The sequence below is a fragment of the Schistocerca piceifrons genome, chromosome 1 (genome assembly GCF_021461385.2).
Source record: "Schistocerca piceifrons isolate TAMUIC-IGC-003096 chromosome 1, iqSchPice1.1, whole genome shotgun sequence".
NCBI lineage: Eukaryota > Metazoa > Arthropoda > Insecta > Orthoptera > Acrididae > Schistocerca > Schistocerca piceifrons.
The window spans coordinates 688,879,714-688,905,998 of record NC_060138.1 but is presented as its reverse complement, the minus strand read 5'-3'; positions in this window follow the sequence as shown (position 1 = coordinate 688,905,998).

The following is a 26,285-nucleotide window of genomic DNA, read 5'->3' as shown; positions in this document are numbered from 1 at the left end:
TCTCGACCGTTTACAAGTAGTTCAGACACAAAGAATAGTGTACATATATTACAGTATCTTCAAGGTATTTACAAAAATCATAAAATGTTATGCAGCGGTTATGGAGTGAGGGTATAGTATTCAATGGCAAAGTAGTCTTTGTACTAATTAGTATTTTTCAAGAATCACGCCCATGCTCATACCTGGTTACATAAATAACAAAACATCAAAGAAAAAATGCAATAGCACTAAAATATTTACAAGTCATTGTGGGGGATATGGTTGTGTTGAAGCACTTAAAAACTAGAATTTCTGTACAGATAAATGTTGATCATTACACATTTCAGTAAGTCACTGTATGGTTGTAACACTTGGTGCACATCAAGCAGAAGACGAATTCAGTATAAACTCTCCTATCTGGGGTTACATGTTTCACAAACTTATATACCTCATCATGTTTTCAGAAAAGTAACATAATAACTCCCACATCTATTACATTTTCAGAAACAATAGCAGAATAGTTACATGTCTCAAGTGTATAGTCTGATACAATAAGTAGTTCAATTTATAAAGCCTTTTGAGTGCTGAATAATCAACCATCAAGTGTTCAGACATGCCATCCTGACTTACCTTTCAGTGTAAGTAAAGAAAAAAATTGTAAGTTCAGAAGTAAACAGTTTTTATTTCCCATTGCCTTTCAACAGTGTACAAGTACGTAGTGGTGTATAGGTATAGTTATTAATTTACTAAAGACATTCCCCAGTTTACTTCCTATTTTCAAGTGTCATGTTCTTCACATTAATTACCAACAAGATGCAGATTATTGACATGTTGGCTAATTACAAAAGATGTCACACTTCACATACAATCAACCTTTCTGCATAAATATAACTGAGTATTTACTTGCATCTGTTACTTCAAATCAAACACAACTTGCATTACAAACCTTGCTGACTACGTGTCTCTTTCATACACTTCCTCCACAGTAAGAAAAGACAGGTTCCCTAACCAGTCCCTAACTAACATCATTCCCCTCATTACATTACTAATACACCAATACTTTGTGGCGCCGATGAGGTCGACAACAACATCGATCTGAGTATCGTCTTTGAACTAAACTAAGATTATCTTTGGGCGAAACCACCAAGTTAGTTCTTTGTAAGGCTTGCTTGTGTAAAGAGGTGAATAAATGAACTACTGCAAAATGGGAGTTTTGTTTGGTGTAACCGACCCTAACTTCTCCCTCACTGGTGACCCCGACGTGATAACGTCTTCCGTTTTCACTGTTTTACTGTGTCCGCGGCCTCCGCATCGATTATTTTCGCGTGTGTTACTTCGACACAGCATTTGAATAATGGCTTTGGCCAGACGCTTAACACCAGATTTTGTGATTGACATGCATCGTGTTGCGGGCAATGTACACCCGCCAAGACTGCAACACGATGCTTCTCACTTGACGATTACCCCAATTTCGCAGAACGTTTTCGAGCCTGCAACAATAAGTGAGGTTGGGAGTGTGCCTCACTCTGGCTATCAGACACCTTTTTTCCTACCACGTGCCCTCCCTCATCAACAGTGCAGTTACCTCTTACAGATCTCCGTGCAGTGCGGGACCACTGCTGATTTTTGCAAATGCTTCATTGGACAACCTACCACTGCCAGGACAACGATTTGCCATGCCACAATACATGCAGTACCATGCGGATTTCTGCCACGTGGCTGGAACTGCTTTGTTCACAGGTCAACCTCCTCAGCATCCGACCACATGAGCGCTTGCCTCGGTTCAGCATCAGCACATGCCTTCCTGCTTCGATACCTCTGCCTGCAACAGGAACAATAGCTTGTTATCTGTGCCTGACCTCCATCTCCGTCCCACTGCTACGCCTCAGTGTTTTGTGCCATGACATTCACCTCATCCACACACTGTTTTGAGTGGATTGACTATGGACAGCGAACAGTCACACATTCCGTCCCACGTTTGACAACATTTTCCGGACTGCGCTTCTGGACAGCTCGCACCTCCACAGCCTCCCTGCAACACAGGTGGCTCTGGCTCTGATCATACATCAACCTTTCCACTCTATAGCACGTTTTCAAACTTTGAACTTTTTCTCACCTGTCGCCCCCGCACCGGCTTCAGTCGGGCTTCCGCCACCGTTCTTGGCACATCTCGGTGCGTCAATCCAAAAACACCCACACCGTGTTGAGCTTCCACAACTGCAGTTGACACATTACAGTGCTTCACCCATGTTGGCCTTCCGCGTCGTGATGGATCACGATCAACCACAACGCATCACTTTCACGCTGCCACCCGATCAGCTGTCATCGCCACATCCCCTGGAGGAACAATTTCCTAGAATACTACAACAACAACAGCTTGTTTCAGGCATGCCCTGACGAATTCAACTCAACCTGTTCTTCATAACATTCTACAACACCTACCGACGCTGCCGCCATTTAATCCCGACAGGGCAACAACCTGGTTCAAAATTGTGGATGAAGTGTTCGACCATTACAAACTTGACGAGTCAACCAGATTTCTATGCCTTATCACCCACCTGCGCGAGCAGGAGGACTTGATTGCTGACCTGGTCAATGCCCCGGACTCAGCTACCCAGTACACTCTAGCCAAAGAGACAGTTCTAAGTAGGCTTGCATGCTCAACTGAGGCAGCAATATGGCAAGTGCTCCACATCGAGCAACTAGGCAACGAGGCAACGACAAACCTTCCAAGCTCTGGAGATGGATACATTCCCTGGTCAGCGCAGATCTATTCTCTGATGCAGCTCTCCTCACCATCTGGTCAGATAAACTATCTCCTCACATCCGCTTTGCTCAGGCTTAAAGGCGTGCTGAACCTGTTGAGCAAAGAATGACGATTGCTGACAAGTTACACGATGCATCACTGCTCCATTTCGCCAGCCACTGCCTGCCTGACGAGTCTCAGGTTCAGGCTCATCGCCCTGCGGCCAGACACGGCCGGGGACGTACTGTTCCGACTGTTCCGCTCGCCCCGGAAGCAGTAAACAAGCAACTGAGACTTCACCGGCTCTTCCCGTGGTCACGCCCCCTCCTGCAACCGAACCTGCAGCGGCCACCGAACTTCAGCCATCGCCACTGGCAACGAACTTTCTGCAGGAAATGCAACCGCACTACCCGTACTGTCACTTCCATATATGATTCGGTGAGGCGGCATGGAACTGTAGACCACCCTACTACTTCCCAAACGCCAATTGCAGGTAGGTTCGGGTGACGCCTCCTGCGCACAACATGACAGGAACCCCCCAGTGGGGGGAACGACCGGATAATTGTGGACAACTTTACATTAAAGACATTTCGTCAGTATACCTTTTCCTAGTGGACACAGGTGCCGATGGTTCACTGCTGTCCACATCCTTAGCGTCGTCGAACATCCGCTCTCGTCATACTTCACTGCAAGCCGTGAATTCAACTAAACTACAATGCTTGGGTTCAACCTCACACGTCATCTCACTCTCCGCAAACTGAAAACTCGAGTGAACTTTTTTTGTGTGGGAAATTGACGAACCAATACTACACCACAAACTTTCACCGGGCCTAGTTCGAAACACTGTGGTTCACCATCCGTCCAAGACTCACTTCCGCTGTGTTCCTCCCCTCCCCCCCCCCCCCCCCCCTCCCCGGCACATTGGTCCAGGGTTATCTCATCCATACATGCTTGTCTCTGTCGACGACGTTACACAAGGAAAACTTCGAGCTTTCCCTCTGGCTCCACGAAACACAGCTCCAGCTCTCCGATGCAGCAAAGGAATTACAGACACTATAGCAAGGACAAAGCAAGGTCAGTAAGTGCGCCGAATCTGCTTGCAATCCCAGCAATCGAGCTTCCATGTGTTTACTTCCCACTACCTCTTGCAAATGTGCTATCAAGACTGCCATAACGTGTACTGACAGTTCCGCAGGGCCACACCCTCCTAACACGGCAGAGTTTGACACTTGGCTGGACACAAGTGTGTATGCGCGATGAGCATCACATGTTCCCGAACTGACAGCTCCTACCCCCATCCCTCGCGGACAGCACCTCAAACTATGCAACTTCGGCTCCTGCATGCCGACGTGCGACCGCCACTGACAACACAAACAGTGCACTTGCACCAAGCTTTTCGCCCCCGACTGTGCTGCCACAGGCTGCGCCCTTGGACAATGCACTCACTAACGCTTCAAGAGCACTACCGAGCTCACCCGACCATGGTGCCACTGCGTCGGACCGGCGGCCAACTTATCACGTTGACTCCTGGGACACTTCGCTGCCTCGGCTCCCGTCGGATCCGCCGAGTGGCTCCGAACACCTCAACCACGACTCCCCTGCCCCGCCCACCACGCATTGTGAACAAACCATCTCCTGTGCCGCTGGCAACAATTCCATCGTCACCAACAGAATGGTTCACAAGCTTCACCTCACGCCAGGTCCCCCGATCTCCAGTAAACCATGTCGACTTTGTTCCGAGCGCCTCTCCGACCTTAAAAAACAGATTTCTGAACAACTAAGCTCCGGCATCATTGAACCCTCTGCCAGAAGCTGGTCTATGCCCATATACATGACACCCAAGAAAGATGGGTCGTGGCGCATGTGCGGAGACTACCGTCGACTAAACGCACAAAAAATTATGGACACCTACCCCATACCTAACATTGCCGACTCTAACAGTTCCCTCACAGGTGTGACCACATTCTCTGTCATTGATTGCAAACGGGCCTACCACCAGATCCCCGTGGCACCTGAAGACATCGAAAAGACAGCAATCACCAGCCCAATCAAGTTATTTCAGTTCCGATTCATGCCCTTCCATCTGAAAAACGCAACCCAGACCTGGCAACGCTTCATCAACGAAGTGCTATTCGAACTAAAATTCTGCTTTGCATATTTTGATGACATTCTTGTGTTCAGCTCATCCATCGAGGACAACATTCGACATATGCAAACTGTTATGAACACTCTCGCGGCAGCAGGCATCGAGACCAACCAGGACAAATTGCAGCTACATCAAACCACTGTCACTTTTCTTGTTTTTTGGGTCTCTGCCGATGGCATTTTACTGCCCCCTGACAAAATACAAACAATACTAAACCTACACAGACCTTCGTCATTCAAAGAGCTTCGGCGCTTTCTGGGGACGGTTAATTATTATTGCCGTCATCTACCTCGGGCTGCAGAGATTCAGGCTCCACTGACGGACGCCTTGGCAGGCACCAACACTTCTGGATCTTGGCCCATTCCATGGACCCCTGCTATGACTGCCTCTTTCACTGCCCTCAAAAATCTTCTTGCTGAGGCCTGCACCATCGCGCATCCGCATCCCAATGCGCAGCTTTTCATCACCAGAGACACAAGCGGTACTGCCATCGGTACTATCCTTAGCCAGACAGTCGAGGGCCTAACTTCGCCTCTGCAGTTCTTCTCGTGCAAGCTCACCAATGCACAACGGAAATATTCAGCGTTTGACAGAACAGAAATATTCTGCGTTTGACAGGGAGTTGCTCGCGGTCTATGATGTGATCAAGCATTTTAAGACTGACGTTGAGGGGCGCGGTTTCTATGTTTTAACAGACCACAAACCCCTGGCTGCGTCCATTACAATCCCGCCAGCTGACCCGCCTCCTCGCCGCTTCAGATACATGGACTTCATATCTCAATTCACCATCAATGTCAGACACATGAAGGATGCTGACAATATAGTTGCTGATTTCCTTTCACGAGTCGACGCTGATTTCCTTACATGAGTCGACGAAGTTCATTTGCTGTTAGATCTCTCTGAACTGCCTAAACTCCAACCCGCCGGCGAGGACACACAGAACCTGATTTCAGACTCTACCTCTTCACTACACTTCGTCCGCACCACCTTCCCCAGCATTTCTGGTGAGATTTGGTGCGACAACAGTACGGGCACGTTACGCTCCCTCACCCCAACCATGCTCCATCGAGCTGCCTTCAACGCACTGCTTAATTTAGCCCACCCCGGTGTTCGTGCGTCCACCCACCTCGTAGTGGAGCACTTTGTGTGGAGAAATGTCTACAAGGACTGCCAGCAATTGGCACGCTCCTGCATCGCGTGCCTAAACTCCAACCCGACGGTGAGGACACACAGAACCTGATTTCAGACTCTACCTCTTCACTACACTTTGTCCGCACCACCTTCCCCAGCATTTCTGGTGAGATTTGGTGCGACAACAGTACGGGCACGTTACGCTAGCTCACCCCAACCATGCTCCATCGAGCTGTCTTCAACGCACTGCTTAATTTAGCCCACCCCGGTGTTCGTGCGTCCACCCACCTCGTAGTGGAGCACTTTGTGTGGAGAAATGTCAACAAGGACTGCCAGCAATTGGCACGCTCCTGCATCGCGTGCCAACGCTGCAAACTACACAAGCACACTTCACCCCCCCCCCCCCCCTGGCGCCTTTTCGATCCCTTCTGAGCGTTTCCAGCATATTCATACTGACATTGTCGGCCCTCTCCCCCCTCTAATGGCTTTTGTTATGTGCTCTCGTCTATTGACTGAACAACTCGCTGGGTCGAGGCTGTCCCTCTCCCCAATATTACGGCAGGAACTGTTGCTTGAGCTTTCGTCGAGTCATGGGTATCGCGTTTTGGATGTCCAGCTATCATCACGAGTGACCTGGGCAGACAATTTGAGTCGGCCCTGTTCAACAAGATTTGTAACATTTGCGGCATCTGGCGCATCCATACCACAGCATATCACCCACAAAGTAACGGGCTAGTTGAGTGCTGGCACCGCACTTTCAAGGCGGCTCTTCGATGCAACGACTCTCTATGGACAGAGGCCCTTCCCCTCGTGCTACTTGGCATTCGTGCGATCTATAAGGAACCCTCAAAGGCACAATAGCCGAGTTCGTATACGGCCAGAACATTGTTCTTCCTGGCAAACTTGTGAGCCCTTCCGCTTCTCTCCCTCAATCTGACTTACCTTCCTTCATGGACCACGTTAGACGCCACTTCACCAACCTCCATATCCCTCTGCCTGCCAGCCACTCCCGCCCTAAGGTTCACATCCCAAAATCTCTGGACAATTGTGAATACATCATGCTCCGAGATGACACTGTCCGTGCTCCCCTCCAACCTCCATATACCGGCCCGTACCAAGTTCTCCGGCACTCAGCCACCACCTATGACATCCAGATAAAAGATTCAGCTCTTACAGTCTCTCTTAACAGACTTAAGCCTGCTCATGTCGAGCCCACTTCGACCCCCCTTCAGGCCACGACCACGCCACTCACTGTCGTGGCTCACGATGCACCGACCACTCCCTCCAAATCGGACTTACACACTCGGTCGAGTGCCAGCTCCAATAGTTGAGCTCTTCTCCGACCTCGCCCTCTACTCTGGTCTCACGCACTCCGTCGAGTGATCACATGCTCCCCACATTCGAGCTTACCTACGACCACGCCCTCACTGCCGGTCCCTTCAACCTTTCCCCTGTCACCTGCCTCGCCCTGATGAGGTTTCTCACGCCCCCCCCATCTTGAACGTGCTCACGCTCGAGGTTTTTGTGCCTGTCCCCCCAGACATAATCCATGACATCTCTATAATACTACGCGATGACACAGTTTGTCATGTGTTTCCCTTCATCCGGTGCTCATGACACAACCTCTGCCATTCCCTGCCACCTGGTGAAATGTGTTCCCCTCTCGCGCGACGTCGACCTGGATATGCTTCGTGTGTTCGCCACGCCCACCGGAGACGTCGTCGTTGTTGCTCCATTTCACCCGCAAACCGCCGGCCTCCCTGTCGCTGCATGACCAGCACGCCCTGTACGACGCCCGGCGCACTTCAACGACTTCTAGGTTCGGTGGCCGAACCTTCTTTCACGACATCTGCCAACACAGCTCCCCGATGATGCTGCCGAGCTGACCATCGTCCGGCTCCCACGGACCACCCCTGCTGATGACATAGTCACCCCCCCCCCTCCCCCAGCTTCTCAAGAGTACTCCATGCTTGGGGGGGGGGCCTATGTGGTGCCGATGAGGTTGACACCAGCATCGATCTGAGTATCGTCTTTGAACTAAACTAAGATTATTTTTGGGCAAAACTGCTAGGTTAGTTCTTCGTAAGCCTTGCTTGTGTAAAGAGGTGAATAAATGAACTACTGCAAAATGGGAGTTTTGTTTGGTGTAACTGACCCAAACTTCTCCCTCAACTTCATCAAATACCTACTCAGTGCACTAACATAATAACTTCACCTCATAATATCACCTCATTACTCCACTAAATACTCCAAAATAATAATCACTTACGAAAAATCACCTGCTTCAACTTACACAGTAGATCAGCCTCACAAAATAACATCATGCAGCAGCAGACCTCAAAACTGGTATAGCTTTTCCTCTAACAACAGAAACAGACGTTACACTATTTACAGGTTTTATTACTTTGCTGTGTGTAATCATTGCATTGTTTGCACAACTCATTACTGCATATATAATCATATTACTTCAACTTAAGGATCACAAAGCTAACACTCCCTACAATCACTTCACTGCTTTCAAATACACTTCACTAGGCAACAGTACTTTCACTTATTACATTATACAAACACTTTGAAAACTAGTACATGACACTAAATATCTTAGTTGTACTCCTCTATTAATAGCTATATATACTATATAATTGTTTACTGGTTACTCAGGGTGTTCAACATAATTTGATATACGTGTACATTTTGTAAAATTCCATTACCTTACCTTTTTGGTATTATCAAAAACTTTTTTTTTCACTAGAAACAGAAAAACATCCTCCTGTACTCAGAAAATAATCAAGTAGGTGTTAACTCTCCAAATTTTACATAGTCAGTTTTGTGTAGGTTTTATGTTTCTGTTTATTTTCAAAAAATGACTGTTCACCAATGTTTCTGCCAAGTGAGAAGGTTTCAGTTTAACCTATCACCTCTAATATCATTATCTCTCACATGTGTGGGGGGGACTGGTTATTTGTCCACTGTCCACCTCTATTTTCAAAAATTCCTATCACCATTTCTGTTCTCAGAATTTCTATTTTCATAAAACTGTTGGTCCCCACATCTTTTGATCCAACATCCTGATAATTTCTAAAATTATTTGGGTTCATGTCAATCCTCCCTAGGGTGTTGTTGTTATGACCTTGGTTAAAATTGTCATTATTGTTATTATTTCTTTTATGATTGTGGTTACTCCAGTTTGGCCTCCTGAAATCAGTGCTATGTTGGCCAAACCCATTCTATGCCCTGTCCAACTTTTCTACACATTTGAGGAACTGGTCTACAGAATCATCTGGCCCATAAACTAACCCCATTTGAATTCTTTCTGGTAGTCTTCTCTTAAGGGCATCTACCTGAGTTAATTCATCAAAAGGTTGGTCTAAGTGTGCAAGTTTCCTGATCTGGTCTTTGCAAAACTCTCTGCTTCCTCTGCATTGGACCATTTAAAAACTTACTCTTTATCCTTGCTTGTTCAGTATCAGACCAAAACTCTTTCAAGAAACATTTTTCGAATTCATCTACAGATAAACTGCTACAGTCAAGTTGGTTGTCCCATGACATGGCTTCCCTTCTAAAGATCTTGTAATAAACTTAATTTTTAATTCATCACTCATACCAGGGAGAAAACTATCACAGCAATGTTGTATAAAATCAACTGGATGAAAATACTTGCCACTGGGAAAACACTTTAGTGGCATAGTAGGAAAGCTTGAGTGTCTACATTACAGAATGTTTATAGATAAGCCCCATCTTGTAACTGTTGTACTTGTTTTTTGATAATACTGACTTCACTATTTAAGTCTGACTCGTTTGAGTCTGTTATCTAAGTTATCTTCTGAACTTTTTCATCTACATCTAAGGCAACACTGTCTATTTTTTCATTTAACTTATTTGTAAAGGTTACAGCTTGTTTGCAGCTTGTGTAGTAGTGTCGCCAACAGAATCATTACATCTAACTTCAATAGCACCTATCTCAGATCTGAGATCCTTGTCTACTTCCCCTATTTTTGTCTCTAATGTTTGTATTTTGCATTCTGAAGCTTCTACCTTCCACTCTACTTTCTTCACACATTCATCTGTAGCTGTCACTTGAGAAAACACACCAACTAAGTCTTCTTTAATATTTGAAATTTGCGCATTAAGCACTGCTCTAATGAGATTAGATTGTTTTTCACTATATTTTCCATAGATGATAGGTTCTTTTCAAGTTTTTCACTATTTTTTTCTGTTGATGACATTCATGCAGTAAACATGTCTTGTAACTTCAACTGTTTGGGATTTTCACTCAGCATTGTTTTACTTATGTGTGACTACTCGTTTCTCACGGACTCGACATGAATCTGACATGCTACTATCTAAAAGTCCAGAGTCTGCACTGATTTCATTTAACTGTTTTGGTTGACTATTGTCTAATACATCCCGAAACGTGTCTTTATAAGCTATGTCCTGTTTAAAGTCACTAGTTGAAGCTGGTAGGTTTGGCATATTTATTTCACTGTTCTGATCAAGATCCATTTCTTTGAATTTATTCATAAATTATCAATGTAAGAAAAAATGGGTAAAAATATTCACACACCACTGCACTGAGAAAATACAAAATTAAATGTTTTAATTGGTACTTAGCTTATTATTGTCCTGGATTGGGCAGGTGGCAATAACTTTGGTAATAATACTTCAACCTTTTACAACCATGTATGTCCATAGTGTTGGGTCATTCCAAAACTTCTCCACATTTACTACGTAAAATTATATTTGGTTTAAAATCATTTCCCTTTGCAACACAATTATATGCTTTTTGGTCACCTGAAACAAATATGCAAACGTGCAAGTATCCTGGTCGCAATGGCACCACTTTAATGAACTCTTTTGTTACGCACAACTGGAAGACTGTTAATTGTAATAAATGTTCATGAATTTAAAATATTGTTAGCTGGATCCAGTAGTAGTTTTAAAGAAAAATTAGTCATCTGGTTTTTGACGATCTCCTTAAATCTGTTGCTTGAATTTCTTCTGTTTGGAGGTGGTGGTGGTTAGTGTTTAACGTCCCGTCGACAACGAGGTCATTAGAGACGGAGCGCAAGCTCGGGTTAGGGAAGGATTGGGAAGGAAATTGGCCATGCGCTTTCAAAGGAACCATCTCGGCATTTGCCTGAAACGATTTAGGGAAATCATGGAAAACCTAAATCAGGATGGCCGGAGACGGGATTGAACCGTCGTCCTCCTGAATGCGAGTCCAGTGTGCTAACCACTGCGCCACCTCGCTCGGTTCTTCTGTTTGGAAAGCAGGTTTTCTTGTAGGTCTGGAAACCCTCTAGATTGACGTGTTTCTTGAAATAACATAGATGACAAACTGATTTGTACATAATTTTAATTTTAATAGTCCTAGATGCCTTGCTGCCATCAATTTACAATGTTCACTCAGTGAAATACACTCCTGGAAATTGAAATAAGAACACCGTGAATTCATTGTCCCAGGAAGGGGAAACTTTATTGACACATTCCTGGGGTCAGATACATCAAATGATCACACTGACAGAACCACAGGCACATAGACACAGGCAACACAGCATGCACAATGTCGGCACTAGTACAGTGTATATCCACCTTTCGCAGCAATGCAGGCTGCTATTCTCCCATGGAGACGATCGTAGAGATGCTGGATGTAGTCCTGTGGAACGGCTTGCCATGCCATTTCCACCTGGCGCCTCAGTTGGACCAGCGTTCGTGCTGGACGTGCAGACCGCGTGAGACGATGCTTCATCCAGTCCCAAACATGCTCAATGGGGGACAGATCCGGAGATCTTGCTGGCCAGGGTAGTTGACTTATACCTTCTAGAGCACGTTGGGTGGCACGGGATACATGCGGACGTGCATTGTCCTGTTGGAACAGCAAGTTCCCTTGCCGGTCTAGGAATGGTAGAACGATGGGTTCGATGACGGTTTGGATGTACCGTGCACTATTCAGTGTCCCCTCGACGATCACCAGTGGTGTACGGCCAGTGTAGGAGATCGCTCCCCACACCATGATGCCGGGTGTTGGCCCTGTGTGCCTCGGTCGTATGCAGTCCTGATTGTGGCGCTCACCTGCACGGCGCCAAACACGCATACGACCATCATTGGCACCAAGGCAGAAGCGACTCTCATCGCTGAAGACGACACGTCTCCATTCGTCCCTCCATTCACGCCTGTCGCGACACCACTGGAGGCGGGCTGCACGATGTTGGGGCGTGAGCGGAAGATGGCCTAACGGTGTGCGGGACCGTAGCCCAGCTTCATGGAGACGGTTGCGAATGGTCCTCGCCGAAACCCCAGGAGCAACAGTGTCCCTAATTTGCTGGGAAGTGGCGGTGCGGTCCCCTACGGCACTGCGTAGGATCCTACGGTCTTGGCGTGCATCCGTGCGTCGCTGCGGTCCGGTCCCAGGTCGACGGGCACGTGCACCTTCCGCCGACCACTGGCGACAACATCGATGTACTGTTGAGACCTCACGCCCCACGTGTTGAGCACTTCGGCGGTACGTCCACCCGGCCTCCCGCATTGCCCACTATACGCCTTCGCTCAAAGTCCGTCAACTGCACATACGGTTCACGTCCACGCTATCGCGGCATGCTACCAGTGTTAAAGACTGCGATGGAGCTCCGTATGCCACGGCAAACTGGCTGACACTGACGGCGGCGGTGCACAAATGCTGCGCAGCTAGCGCCATTCGACGGCCAACACCGCGGTTCCTGGTGTGTCCGCTGTGCCGTGCGTGTGATCATTGCTTGTACAGCCCTCTCGCAGTGTCCGGAGCAAGTATGGTGGGTCTGACACACCGGTGTCAATGTGTTCTTTTTTCCATTTCCAGGAGTGTACATTCCATTTCTATGCAACTCCTTCCATTTATACGCAACTCCGTCCACACCAGACAACATACAGCCCACTGGTGCCCAGTTAACATTGATCCAAAGTACATCAGCAAAAATATATTCATACTAAGATCAAAAAATAGAATACTAAATCAAAAATAATTTACAGAAAATGAAATTCACTCAGCAGCAGAATTATGATAACATATATTCACATAAATAAAAATGTATCTTTTTGTAGTACAGTAATTTTATGAAATTAGTTTTTTTTTTAATTTACCTAATCCAAACTCATCAGGATTATCATCAGAACCAACATTTTCATCACAAACGTCTTTGCCACACTGATTATATAGACTTCAGATAGTTTCCTCTTCTAACAGAACCTCTACAACATTATTACAGATACTATTACTTCTGTCTTCAACACTTTCATTCATACTTTTACAGAATTTACTGTCAAACTAAAATTTGTTAACCTGATGTGCTCTTCTTACATTAGTTCTGTCATTTCCACTCCAATATCTTAAATTACTCTGTCTTATATAATTATTTTCAATGTTTCTAGGCCGGTAGTGTTTAGCCTGATTTTGGTACTTATTTCTCGCCCAAAACTGACAGGCTCCCAATGAGGCGTCCATCAGTTTAAAATGCCTCATCTTGATTGTTGATTATCTAATTGTCTGTTACTATTCACCCAAGGTCTCTCCCTGTTGTCATGTCCTCTGTTTCCATCCCCATTACTATGGTTGATCCATCTGTTATCACTTCTTTTGTAACCACTATTAATATTCTGATTTTCATTGTCTCTCCTGCCTTGATTCCTGCTTTGATTCCACCCCCCAGATGGCTGATTGCCAAATCTGCCATTACTTAACCTCTCATTTCACTCAAAGGCTCTATCCAACTTATCTACATACCTCAAGAACTGATCTACTGAGTCACTGGTCCATAAATCAACTCCCACTGTACTCTTTTCGGTAACCTCATTTTTAAGGGATCTATTTGTATTAGTTTGTCAAAAGGTTTGTCTAAGTGTACTAATTTCTTCAATTGGCTTTCACCCAAAACACTTCACGCTACCGTCACCTTCCCTATACATTCGACTATTCAAATCCTCACTTTTAATCCTAGCTTGCTCAGATTCTGACCAAAACTTATTTAAAAACTTTCTTTCAAATTCATCATATGACATGGTAGAATTAACGTTCTGATTGGCCCATGAGAGTCCTTCTCCATCCAAAAATCGCTTAACAAATTTAATCTCAACGTTGTCTGTCATGTCATTACTAAAATTGTCTTGACTATACTGTAAAAAGCAACAGGATGCAATTTCCCATCTCCTGGAAAACGTTTTAAAGGTATGCCACCCCATACACAATTAATATTGCTAACAAAATTTGTTTGAGCTACACCCTCTTGTAATTCTACAACTTTCTTACTTAAACCTACAACATTATTTTTACACAAATCTATTTTTTCATCACACTTCAGTTCTACACTACTTATTTGATTAGTAATGTCTGTGTTTTGAATCGGAGTTCATTTTTTAAGATCCTACTTTTTCTTCTAAAAATCTCCTAGTCTGGACAACCTCTACTTTCAGTTTAGAATTTTCTACTTCTACATGTTTATCTAATTTTTTGAATCTCTCCTCATTTATGGACAACTCTTGAGTGAAATTAGTTTCTGATATCTCTAACCTTCCTTCTACTGCTCCTACATGAGTACAGATTTCCCTTATCTTACTAGTATCCTGCCTAATCTGTCCCATCTGTTCCTTCACTTCTTTCATATGCTGCATTAATAACATTAACAAATCATCTCCGCCTACTCTTCCCTGTGCAATTGGAGTACTCGTGGTGACATTAACACTGGAACCCTCTCCAACAAAGCTTCAATCTACACTTGTAATACTCCTTGGCGACAGTTCACTGATACTCGCTCCTAGGTCTGAAGTGTTTTCCACTGGTTCCTCACTCATTTTTACCTTGTCGTTACCGGCCATGATAAATTAGAAAATATAAAAACTTCCCATGCAAATGTCTGTCACTTTCACAAACACACTAATTAAGAAAATAAACTGTTACTCATCTGATGGTTGATGGTGCTGTCCGAGAATTTGATCCTTTTTTATCCGCACCAACTCTTCCCATGCGACAACATCCATTCATTCTGTTCATCCATAACACAAAATTTTTCAATACAATTTATGCTTTGCATTCATCTTATGTTCACTTGAAACAGTCACTTGTTAAACATATTTCCACATTTCAAACATTGATTGCAGCTCGTCTCTACCAAATGTAATGATTCATGTTGAATGTTAATGTTACTTAACTTAAGTTTCTTTCGCCTGCTCCATTGATGAAGGAATGCGAAATTTTCATGCTTAACTAAATTTATTCACATTAATTGACATCAGAACTGCACACTCATCATGTAAATGAAACACAGACAGACCTCATTGATCTCTTTGACTTCCAAAAGTAACTTCAAAACTGACTTGTCACAGCATCACTGCATTTCTTTATATAGAATTTTAACAATAGCTTCCAAAATAAAGCATTATTAATTTTGTACAATTTTGATGTTACAATTAAAATTTACAAAATGTAAAGAAACTGATGTTACAGCTAAATAAGGTATAAAATACAATATTTGATAACAATCTTTTCTAGTAATATCTTTAGTTTTCCATAAGAAAAGCATTCTGAACTTTAATTACAATAATGTCTCTCAAATTATTTTAGTTACATAATTAATTACGAAATTTGCATTTGGTTCCTAACATTAAATGAGATTACAAATCTTGTGCTTTATCCGACTATATATGAGAAAGTTACAGATAAGGCCTCAAATTCTGAAATCGGAAAACTGTGAGATGTAAACAATTGGAGAGTAAATTAGAAATGTAATTACAGAGACTATTAATTGCAGAGGAAGACATAAAAATAAAAAAATGAAAATACTTCGCTTGGCAATAACTTTTAAGCTTATTCTCAAGATAAAGATGTTTTCTATTACTGGATCTTTAGATTACCATTCTGCTAATTAGAAGCATTGATTTTTCATTCTAACATCTCTGAAGTCTCTAGTTATATATTTCTAAGGACTTATTGCTTCAATTTCTTGTTTAGTTACTTAATTTAGTACATGTACATAATTTTATCAATGACATCAATCCACAGATAATTATGACAAACACACAATCTTCTAGAACATTCCATACACCTTCGCAATGAAGATCAAGTTTTTTATCATGTAGGACAGAATGATATATATAAAGACACACATACAAGGCCTCAGTAAGCACGAAATTGTCCGATAACTACCCGGATGCATATAAAAAAAAGGGTGGTATCAGACATTTCATATGAATTTTGGGGAAGGCTGTATCATATAATCTTTGACTAGTTTATAAGGCTGTGCTTAAGCATCTAGGACATAGATTCACCACAGTATCATAATCATGGAATGGAGTGCTATTACTATGAATACCATCAATCCCAATGATCAACCCATGACAAGAGCTGGAGAGCTGTTTTATTTAAAGGGAGTTAGTGCCAGGCTATGACACGAGGCTCAGTTCAAACAGACTGCATGTGTCCTCATTCTCTCATATTTACTTAAAAGGCTCTGATCATCTGTGTCAGTTCCTTGCTATGTGCTCTTGTGAAAGAGACAGGGTTTCTAGCAACATGTCTTAGAAGCTAATGAATATGCTTGTCTCACTTCATTTGGTTTTCTTAGACAGTCTCCTCTATGATATATGTGTATCATCACTTGGCAGACTGTGTCGTAAAGTTACGATGACCTGATTCATTTGCGACATACTGGCACGCTTCCTGCTTCTGTCTGTATTTACAACATGACCTAACTTTCCTTGCTGCAATGTGAATGAGTTTTAATAAAATTTTCTAATTTCTACCCATTATTATTCCATGCCATAATGTTATGGATCTACACCCATTGCTTGTTCAATGACAGAAGGGTCATCAGTGGAGGAGAAAGAACACATGCAGAGTCCCGAAGAAGAAAGAGTAGCAGCAGACAAGTGTACCTAAGGATATCTGAGTACACATCACTACGGCAGACAGAAGTGTTCTGACAACATGGTTACCAATGGAAATGCAAGTTGTTGTCCGGTATGAATGGTCATGTGGGATTAGTGTGTCCATTATCCATGAACACCTACAGACCATGTATGGTGAAGAGGTCATGTCTCGTCAAATGGTTAGTCACTGGTGTTGCATGTTCAGAGAATGAGTGTGGAGGATGAAAGTCAAAGAAGGTGCCCTCCACATCCACGAATAAAAACAACATTATTAGAGTACAGAACACGGTGTTAGCAGACAGGCGCATAGCGGTGTCAGGTGTGGTGTTGACACTGCGTATCAGCCGTGTTCAAGTCCATCATATGCTCCAAGATGTATTACATTACCAAACAGTGTCTGTCTGAGGGGTGCTGAGAAATTTCACCCTGGATCACAAGAATGCAAGAACAGAAATCGGCTTCGATCACTTTATGCGGTATGTGTAAGAGGAAAATGAGTTCATAATCATCACAAACAATGAGATATGGGTTCGCCACTTTATCCCAGAATCCAAGGCCACTTCAATGACATAAAAGCATCCCACATCACCAATGAGGAAAAAATTCAAAGTGTCTCCCTCCACAGGAGAGGTTATGGCCACAGTGTTCTGGGACACAAAAAGTGTGATTCTCCTGGATTTCCTCCAGCAAGGGACCATCATTGCAGCATGTACTGTGGCACTCTTGCCAAACTTGGGTCTGCCATTAGACAAAAGAGACCAGGACTCTTGAATGAAGGTCCTGTGCTCTTACTTTTGGAATGTCCCTCATACAAAAATAAGACACAATGGCAAGACATATGAATACTGAGTCACAATTTGCCTTTATTTCTGCAAATCTGTCACAGCTGTAAGACAAAGCTTGACATGTTCTCCTTAGTTCCACACCTCATCATCATTATGGCATCCCAACGTGAGACAACAAATATCCAAGGCATTGCCTTGGGATTATCAGGTATGTGGGTCTTTGAGTGGTATCTAGTCCCTTGACCCATCCTCTTACCAGGAAACAATACACATCCTTCTAAAATATGATGTACTGATGTATGTACATGGCAAATACTGGCCAGTTTTCAAACCAGAGAAGGAACCTATGCATGAATAGACAGAACATCCTGTAAAGGAATTTTAATAACATTTTTATATTGCCAGAGAGGCAGGGAAGATTTGTGCAATGGCTGGGTAGTTGGCTTTACTGATCAAAACTGTTGTTCTTCACTTCCATCTATGGCTCATCTCACTGACAAATGATCCTTTGCCTGAACAGTGAAGTCATTAGTTTAAGAGGCACAGCACATTGTAGCACCCTCAGCTGGGCACCTTTAAATGTATTGCTTCGCTCAAATTCTTATATGTCCTGAAACCTGACCTCTGTATATGGCAGAGTGAGTCTTGGATGGACTTGGCTCATTTTTCTGTTTGTTACATACAGTAGAAGACAAAGTATATTCACTGAGTTTGAGCAGATAAGTAATTTTACTGCTGGAATATGTCTTGCCTACTGCAATTCCCTCAAGACTGTATGTACTTTTACATTAAAGACTGTAAATTCATTCACTATGTGGAGTAAGCACACAATCAACTAAAACTGTCGAACATCCAAGGTTGTCCTCTCAATAACTCATCAGTACAGACAGGCAAATTATTGCAGAGCTCAGTTTTATCGTCATTCTTAGGATTGGAATCCAAACAATTGTCTACCCCCTCCCATCCCAGCACAATCATAAAATGATCTTCTTCTCTAGATAGTTTCATAGAGAAATTGCATCACAGTTGGTAACTAGTGCAGTAGCTATACTGAAGCATTTGACTCCAGGTGTCAGCTTTGATGCTTGATGTTAAAATGATTTTTATTGCCAAACACAGCAGTAACAATTGCAGAAGAAGGGAGAACCCTAATGAAAACAAAAGCTGCACAATTGAAAGAGCAGGAATTCTGACATCCACTGGTAAAAAAAGTAAACTAATTTGATTTCTGAACATTTCTTCAAAATGTTCAGTACGGTGATACAGAGCAAGAGAGTGAGTCTCATAATGAATGAGCATGGACTGACTGAAAATAAAATAAAGATGTACAATTTACAGGGTTATAATAGACTGTACTATTCTTGCAGAACTGAACATAAAAGTGAAGGAGCAGCATTGCTCAGGGATTCAGTATAAATGAATGTGTTCAATACCCAATTAAAACTGTAGACAAACGTCTTTTGAAGCTGCACTGATTCACACAAATTATCTGGAGGGCAAATGCCTAGTATTAGCAAAATGTCACTCTCGAATCTCTGACATAAAAGATTTCTTAACTGAACTTGAAGTAATACACAACAAAGCTATTAAAGAAGTAAACAATGGAAAACCGGGATGAAATAACAGCAGTATTATGAAAAGGATAGACTGATACCATATAGAGGAGACACCAATTCACAGACAGGCACAATGAAAAGCCTGCTAAACATTTAAACTTTTGGCCAACAGACCTTCTTCATAGACAGAAAACACACACATTCACACAAGCACTACTCATACACATATGATCACTCTCTCCGGCTCATGTAGCCCGACTGTGGACTGCAGGTGTGACTGACAGGACAAATAGTCTGCCATCAGTGGTAGGGGTATGGAGGAAGAAGGGGTGGGGAGGATAACAGGGTAGGGATAGGTGTGCTTCTTGTGGCAGTGTGCCAACGACATGGTGGGGACAGGATAGGACTGCTAGATGCAGATTCGGAGATTCGGGTGGCCTTAGGGGGGGAGGAGGGGGGCTTGTGTGGTTCTGGAGCGGGACCAGGAAGGGGGTAGATAGGTGGAAGACAGAGACTTTCAAAGGCTGATGCCAGCAGGGTTATGGAAACAAAGGATTTAATGTGAGGAGAGTTCCCACCTACGCAATTCAGTAAAGCTGGTGTTGGTAAAGAGAATTAGGATGGTGCAGGCTGTGAATCAGTCATTGAAGTGAAGCACATCATGTTAGGCAGCATGTTCAGACACTGGGTGGTCCAGTTGTCTTGGGGCCACAGTTTGCCAGTGACTGCTCATGCTGGCAGACAGTTTGTTACTTGTCATGCTGACATAGAAAGCAGTACAGCAGTTGCAGCTTAAATTGTAGATCACATATGACTTTCACAGCTTTGATAAGATAGGAGATGCATGTGACAGGACTGCAGTAGCTGGTCATGGGAGGATGCAAGGAACAGGTCTTGCATCTTGGTCTATTGCAATGATATGAGCTGTGATGCAAGTGGTTGGGAGCAAGGGGAGAGTAGAGATGGACAAGGATATTGTGTTGGTTTGGTGGATGGCAGAATACCGCTGTGGGAGGAGTGGGGAGGGAGGAGGATAGGATATTCCTCATTTTTAGGGCACGATGAGTGGTAGTCGAAACACTGGTGAAAATTATGATTCAGTTGCTCCAGTCCTCAGTGGTAATGAGTCATGAGAGGAATGATCCTTTGTGGTCAGACTTTGGATATGTGAGGGTAGGTGACTGGCAAGAAAAGGTATATACACTATGTGATCAAAAGTATCCGGACACCTGGCTGAAAATGACTTACAAGTTCGTGGCGCCTTCCATTGGTAATGCTGGAATTCAATATGGTGTTGGCCCACCCTTAGTCTAGATGACAGCATCCATTCTCACAGGCATATGTTCAATCAGGTGGTGGAAGCTTCGTTTGGGAATGGCAGCTCATTCTTCACAGAATGCTGCACCAAGGAGAAGTATCGATGTTGGTCGGTGAGGCCTGGGATGAAGACAGCATTCCAGAACATCCCAAAGGTGTTCTATAGGATTCAGGTCAGGACTCTGTGCAGGCCAGTCCATTACAGGAATGTTATTGTCATGTAACCACTCTGTCACAGGCCATGCATTATGAACAGGCGCTTGATCATGTTGAAAGATGCAACTGCCACCCCCTGAATTGCTCTTCAACAGTGCGAAGCAAGAAGGTGCTTAAAATATCAATGTAGGCACGTGCTGTGATATTGCCATGCAAAACAATGAGGGGTGCAAGTCCCCACCATGAAAAACAGGACCACAACATAACACCACCGACTCCAAATTTTACTGTTGGCACTACACATGCTGGCAGATGACATTCACCGGGTGTTCGCCATACCCACACCCTGCCATCAGATTGTCACATTGTGTACCGCAATTTGTCACTCCACACTATGTTTTCCCACTGTTCAATCATCCAATGTTTACACTCCTTAAACCAAGCGAGGCATCGTTTGGCATTTACTGGCGTGAAGTGTGGCTTATGAGCAGCCACTCTGCCATGAAATCCAAGTTTTCTCACCTCCCACCTAACTTTCATAGTACAGTAGAGCGTTGATTATCCGAACGTTGGTCAACCGAACAACCGCTTAACCGAACTGTGTACTCGCTCGCACCTGTTACTCTCCCACCCTACCGTCCATCATCCGCCTCACTCCCAAACAAAGTTTCCCACAGTAGTCGCCGCACTGGGCCACCGCTGGCGGAACATTGCTTCTAATGGGGCCTTCACAAGGCGCTGCTGACTGGCCAAGCCGCCAGTCGCTGTGTTTCAACAATCAGCACACTTCTGTCGGCTTGGCACTGGCAGTAGAAGTAGCGGCAGTATCAAAGCTGTTCACAGCAACAGCTGCACCAGCTTAGAGTTGAGGCGTGCCGCTCCATGTAGTTTGAAGAATTGCGCACCACCAAGAAGAGCTTCTCATGGTGCAAACAGTCACCTTCTGTTCCCTGTTACGACCACTTGTGCGCTGCTGCATGAAGAAGTGAACTTGATGATACAAAATGCTTAAACGTAAACATGTTGCCCTTTCTATGAGGGACAAGTACGAGATTATTACTATATATTCCCATTGAAGTTGCCTTTGTATGTTACTTTGTAATACTAAAAGAGATGCCTGTTTTTATTAATAAATTTACAGTATAGTACTTCTTTTTGGCAAATAAACATGTACAGTTCGATTATCCGAACAAACCAGTTTTCTGAACACCCATGTCCCCCAATTACTTCGGATAATCGACGCTCTACTGTACTTGCAGTGGATCTGACGCAGTTTGGAATTCCTGTGTGATGGTCTGGATAGATGTCTGCCTATTACGCATTACAACCCTCTTCAACTGTCGGGGGTCTCTGTCAACCAATAGACAAGGCAACCTGTATACTTTTGTGCTGTACATGTCCATTCACATTTCCACTTCACTGACACATTGGAAACAATGGACCTAGGTATGTTTAGGAGTGTGGAAGTCTCGCGTACAGACATATGACACAAGTGACACTCAATCACCTGACCATGTTCGAAGTCCGTGAGCTCCACGGAGCACCCCATTCTGCTTTCTCACAATGTCTAATGACTACTAACGTCGCTTATATGTTGTACCTGGCAGTAGGTGACAGCACATGCACCTAATACGAAAAATGTATGTTTTTGTGGCTGTCCAGATACTTTTGATCACATAGTGTACAAAATTTGTTTCTGACGATGGTTAGGAGAGTAATATCAGGCTGTGAAGGCCTCATTGAAACCCTTGCAAACTTGGAGTGGGGACTGCTTGTCACTACAGATGTGATTCACACAGGTGACTAGGTGGTATGGAAGGGACTTCTTGGTAATAAAGGGACTTCCTGGTATGGAATGGGCAGCAGTTCTAACAGCAGCAGCTACACTGCTTAAAACATTTAGGAAATCAGGTGAGATATCATATGCAATAGACATACGGAAACATATTTTATTCAGATATTGGTTACAGTTGTAATTTTTGTGTGATACAGTACAATATTTTGCTGTCTCAACTCTTTCCTTGATGTTTACATTGTGTTTACATAGAGCAAGGCACCATGGGGCAACCATAATAGTGAAATAGTCATTCTTGTTGCCCTCTAATATGGTGTGTGAACACCTCTGATGGCCAGTGTAGTTGCACACTTGTGTGGCATGGTCAGTAAGGGGTTATTTCGCCATTCTTCCATTAGTGTAATATCCGGCTTTGCAACCATTGCAGGAGGCGCTGGTCTGGCTGCAATGCATCTGGCAAGTGCATCCCAGACATGCTCAATCAGGTTTAAGTCCAGTGAACAAGCTGGGGACGCATTTGTTCAATTCCCTCAGGTTAAAACATTTTGTCCACCAGTGCAGCTCTGTGGAGATGACCATTATCATCCACCAGAAGGAACCCATCTCCTATAGCACCATCATAGGGCACAACAAAATGTCGAAGGATGTCATCTCTATATAACTCTGAGCAGTGAAAGCACCATTCCGAATGGCATAAAGGTCCGTACGTACACCCATGCTGACTCCTGCCCACTCCATTTGTCCACCACCATGATATGGTGATGTTTCCTGCACATAAGCAGGATTGTTCAGACTTCCACATTTTCTCCAGATGAGGGAACAATGATTGTCTGGCTGAACACAAAATCTTGACTCATCTGTGAACAGCACCCTGTGCCATTCGTTACAACTCCAATCCTGATGTTTCTCCTCCCAGTTTCTGCAGACTAAACAGTGTTGCAGTTTTAATGGGACACTCACCATAAGCCTCCATGCATAAAGGCCACATTCCTGAAGGCGATTTCAGACTGTCTGTGTTGATATTGCACGTCCTGTTGCTGCCTGGAGCGTGCGTTGCAGCTGAGTCTCCTGTCTCAACAGGTAGTTAACCCATGGACATCCTTGGCCCTGCCTTCTTTTAATGGTTCCTGCTGTCTAAAATTGTGTCCAGGTCCTGGAAATTACACTTTGGGACACTCCAATAGCTGTAGCCACCTCCCTCTGTGTCTGTCCCGCTTCCAGCCGTCCTATGGCTCTCCATGCCATAGCTTCAGGTAAGTCATGTTGTTGTTGCATTGCACTACCTGCTCACTACACTACACTACACACAATTGCTTGTGTAATTCATTTGGTAAAGTAAACATAAGTCAACACTGACCCTCTCTGCAGCAACTTTCCATTACGACCACTGTCTCGGTGACCATAATGTAGTTGTCTCCACTCCATAGAACTGACAGAAAGACATCGAACCATTTTAGTTCATTCTGCCGATGACAATAATTCAGAACCTAGATATCTCAACTGATCCCCTAACTGTTTTGACCACTTCCCGAGCAATACATTCCTCCCCATCCAACAACAATGTTCCTACCCCCCTACCACACAGAAGCATCCCCCTTGTCACCCAATATTATCCTGGCCTCGAAAACATCAACAAATTACTCCGCCAGGGATATGACTTTCTCAAGTCAACCCCTGAAATGAGATCATCCCTTGACAAAATTCTCCCCACACCACCCACAGTTGCCTTTCGTCGCCCCCCTAACCTCCGTAACATCCTTGTTAAACCCTCCAATATTCCCAGACTACCTTCTCCACCCAGCGGTTCCTAACCCTGTAACCGACCCCTCTGCAAAACCTGCCCCATGCATCCCCCCACAACCACCTACTCCAGCCCCGCTACTGGTAAAACATACACAATTCAAGGCAGGGCCACGTGTGAAACTACACATGTCATTTATCAACTGACATGCCTGCACTGCACAGCCTTTTACATCGGCATGACAACAACTAAACTGGCTGAGCGCATGAACGGACACAGACGAACTGTCCGCCTAGGAGATGCCCAATACCCAGTAGCGGAGCATGCCCTCCAGCATAATTCTAGGGGCCTAGGAACCTGCTACACCGTATGTGCCATTTGGCTTCTCCCACCCAACACCAGTCCCTCTGAACTGCGGAGATGGGAACTTGCACTCCAACAAACCCTTTCATCCCGCCATCCCCGTGGACTGAACCTACGTTAAACAACCTCAATCCCATTTACTCTTCAGTCTTCTCCTCTTTCCCTTTCCTCTTTAGCCATTCACGCATCTTTTCATCCTACATAGTTGTGTTTATCTTTATACTATATACCTCTTTACTTCTGTATGCATCCTCTTTGGTTTGAAGCTGGCACAATACTTACAGTAGAATATCTTTGGCTTCCCTCTGACAACCATGCCTCCATCCTTGCTACCCTCCCTATTTTCCTTTCCCTCTTGCTTCATAACCTGGGTTGTGAGTAACTGAATCTCCTTTCCCTTCTTCCCTTTCTTTCCCCTCTCTCCTCCCCGATGAAGGAACATTTGTTCCGAAAGCTAGGAACGTAAATTTTCGGTTCTGTTTTATGTGTATCTATCGGCTGTACTGAGCTGAGGTAAGTACTGGCCAGCCCCTCTATCTCTTTGTTAGTATTTGTTTCACATCTCATATGAGATTTTCCATTAATCATTTATATCATTTATGTACATAGAGAACAACAGTGGTCCTTTCACACTTCCCCGGACCACTCCTGACAATAACGCTGTCTCTGAACACTCGCAATCAATGACAACATACAGGGTTCTGTTACTTGAGAAGTCTTTGAGCCACTCAAATATCTGTGAACTTATTCCACACACTTGTACCTTTGTTAACAATCTGCAATGGGGCATCGTGTCAAATGCTTTCCTGAAATCTAGAAGTATGAATTCTGCACATTGCTCTTCATTCATAGTTTGCTGTATATCATGTAAGAAGAGGGCAAGCTGACTATCGTATGATCGATGCTTTCTAAAATCATGCCGATTAGTGGACATAAGCTTCTCAGCCTCAAGAAAGTTTCTTATATTTAAACTGAGAATATTCACGGGTTTTGCAGCAAACTGAAGTTAGGGATATTGATCTGTAATTTTGGAGGTCCTTTCTATTACCCTTCTTATATGTAGGAGTCACCTGTGCCTTTTCCCAGTCACTTGGGACTTTATGCTCAGTGAAAGATTCATGACAAATGCAAGCTATGTAAGGGGACAAAACCATAGAGTACTCTTTGTAAAACTGAATTGGTATTCCATCCGCACCTAATGACTTGTTTGCTTTCAAATCATTCAGTTGTTTCTCTATGTCAGGGATGATTATTACTAAGTCATCCATACAGAAGTAAGTCTGATGGTCAAATAACCGTATGTTTGTATGATTCTCCTGCAGGAATGATTTCTTTAATGCAAAATTTAAAACTTCAGCTTTCATTTTGCTATCTTCAACTTCCACATCTGACTGGTCAGTAAGGGACTAAATGGAAGCATTAGACCCAAACAGCGATTTTACACAGGAACAGAATTTTCTTGGTTTCCCTGCCAGATCTTTTGCTAAGGCATGACGGTTTTAATTGTTGTATAATTTGCACACACGTTTTCACAGACACATGAATGATTTGGGTGATGTGGGAGAAAGCTGTAAAACTTTCACGTCAACCCTAAATTATGCATAAACATATCTTGTCCAAAGATCCACAGAAAGAAAAATTTAACATATGGTAAGAAATGGACCACCACAGAAGTCA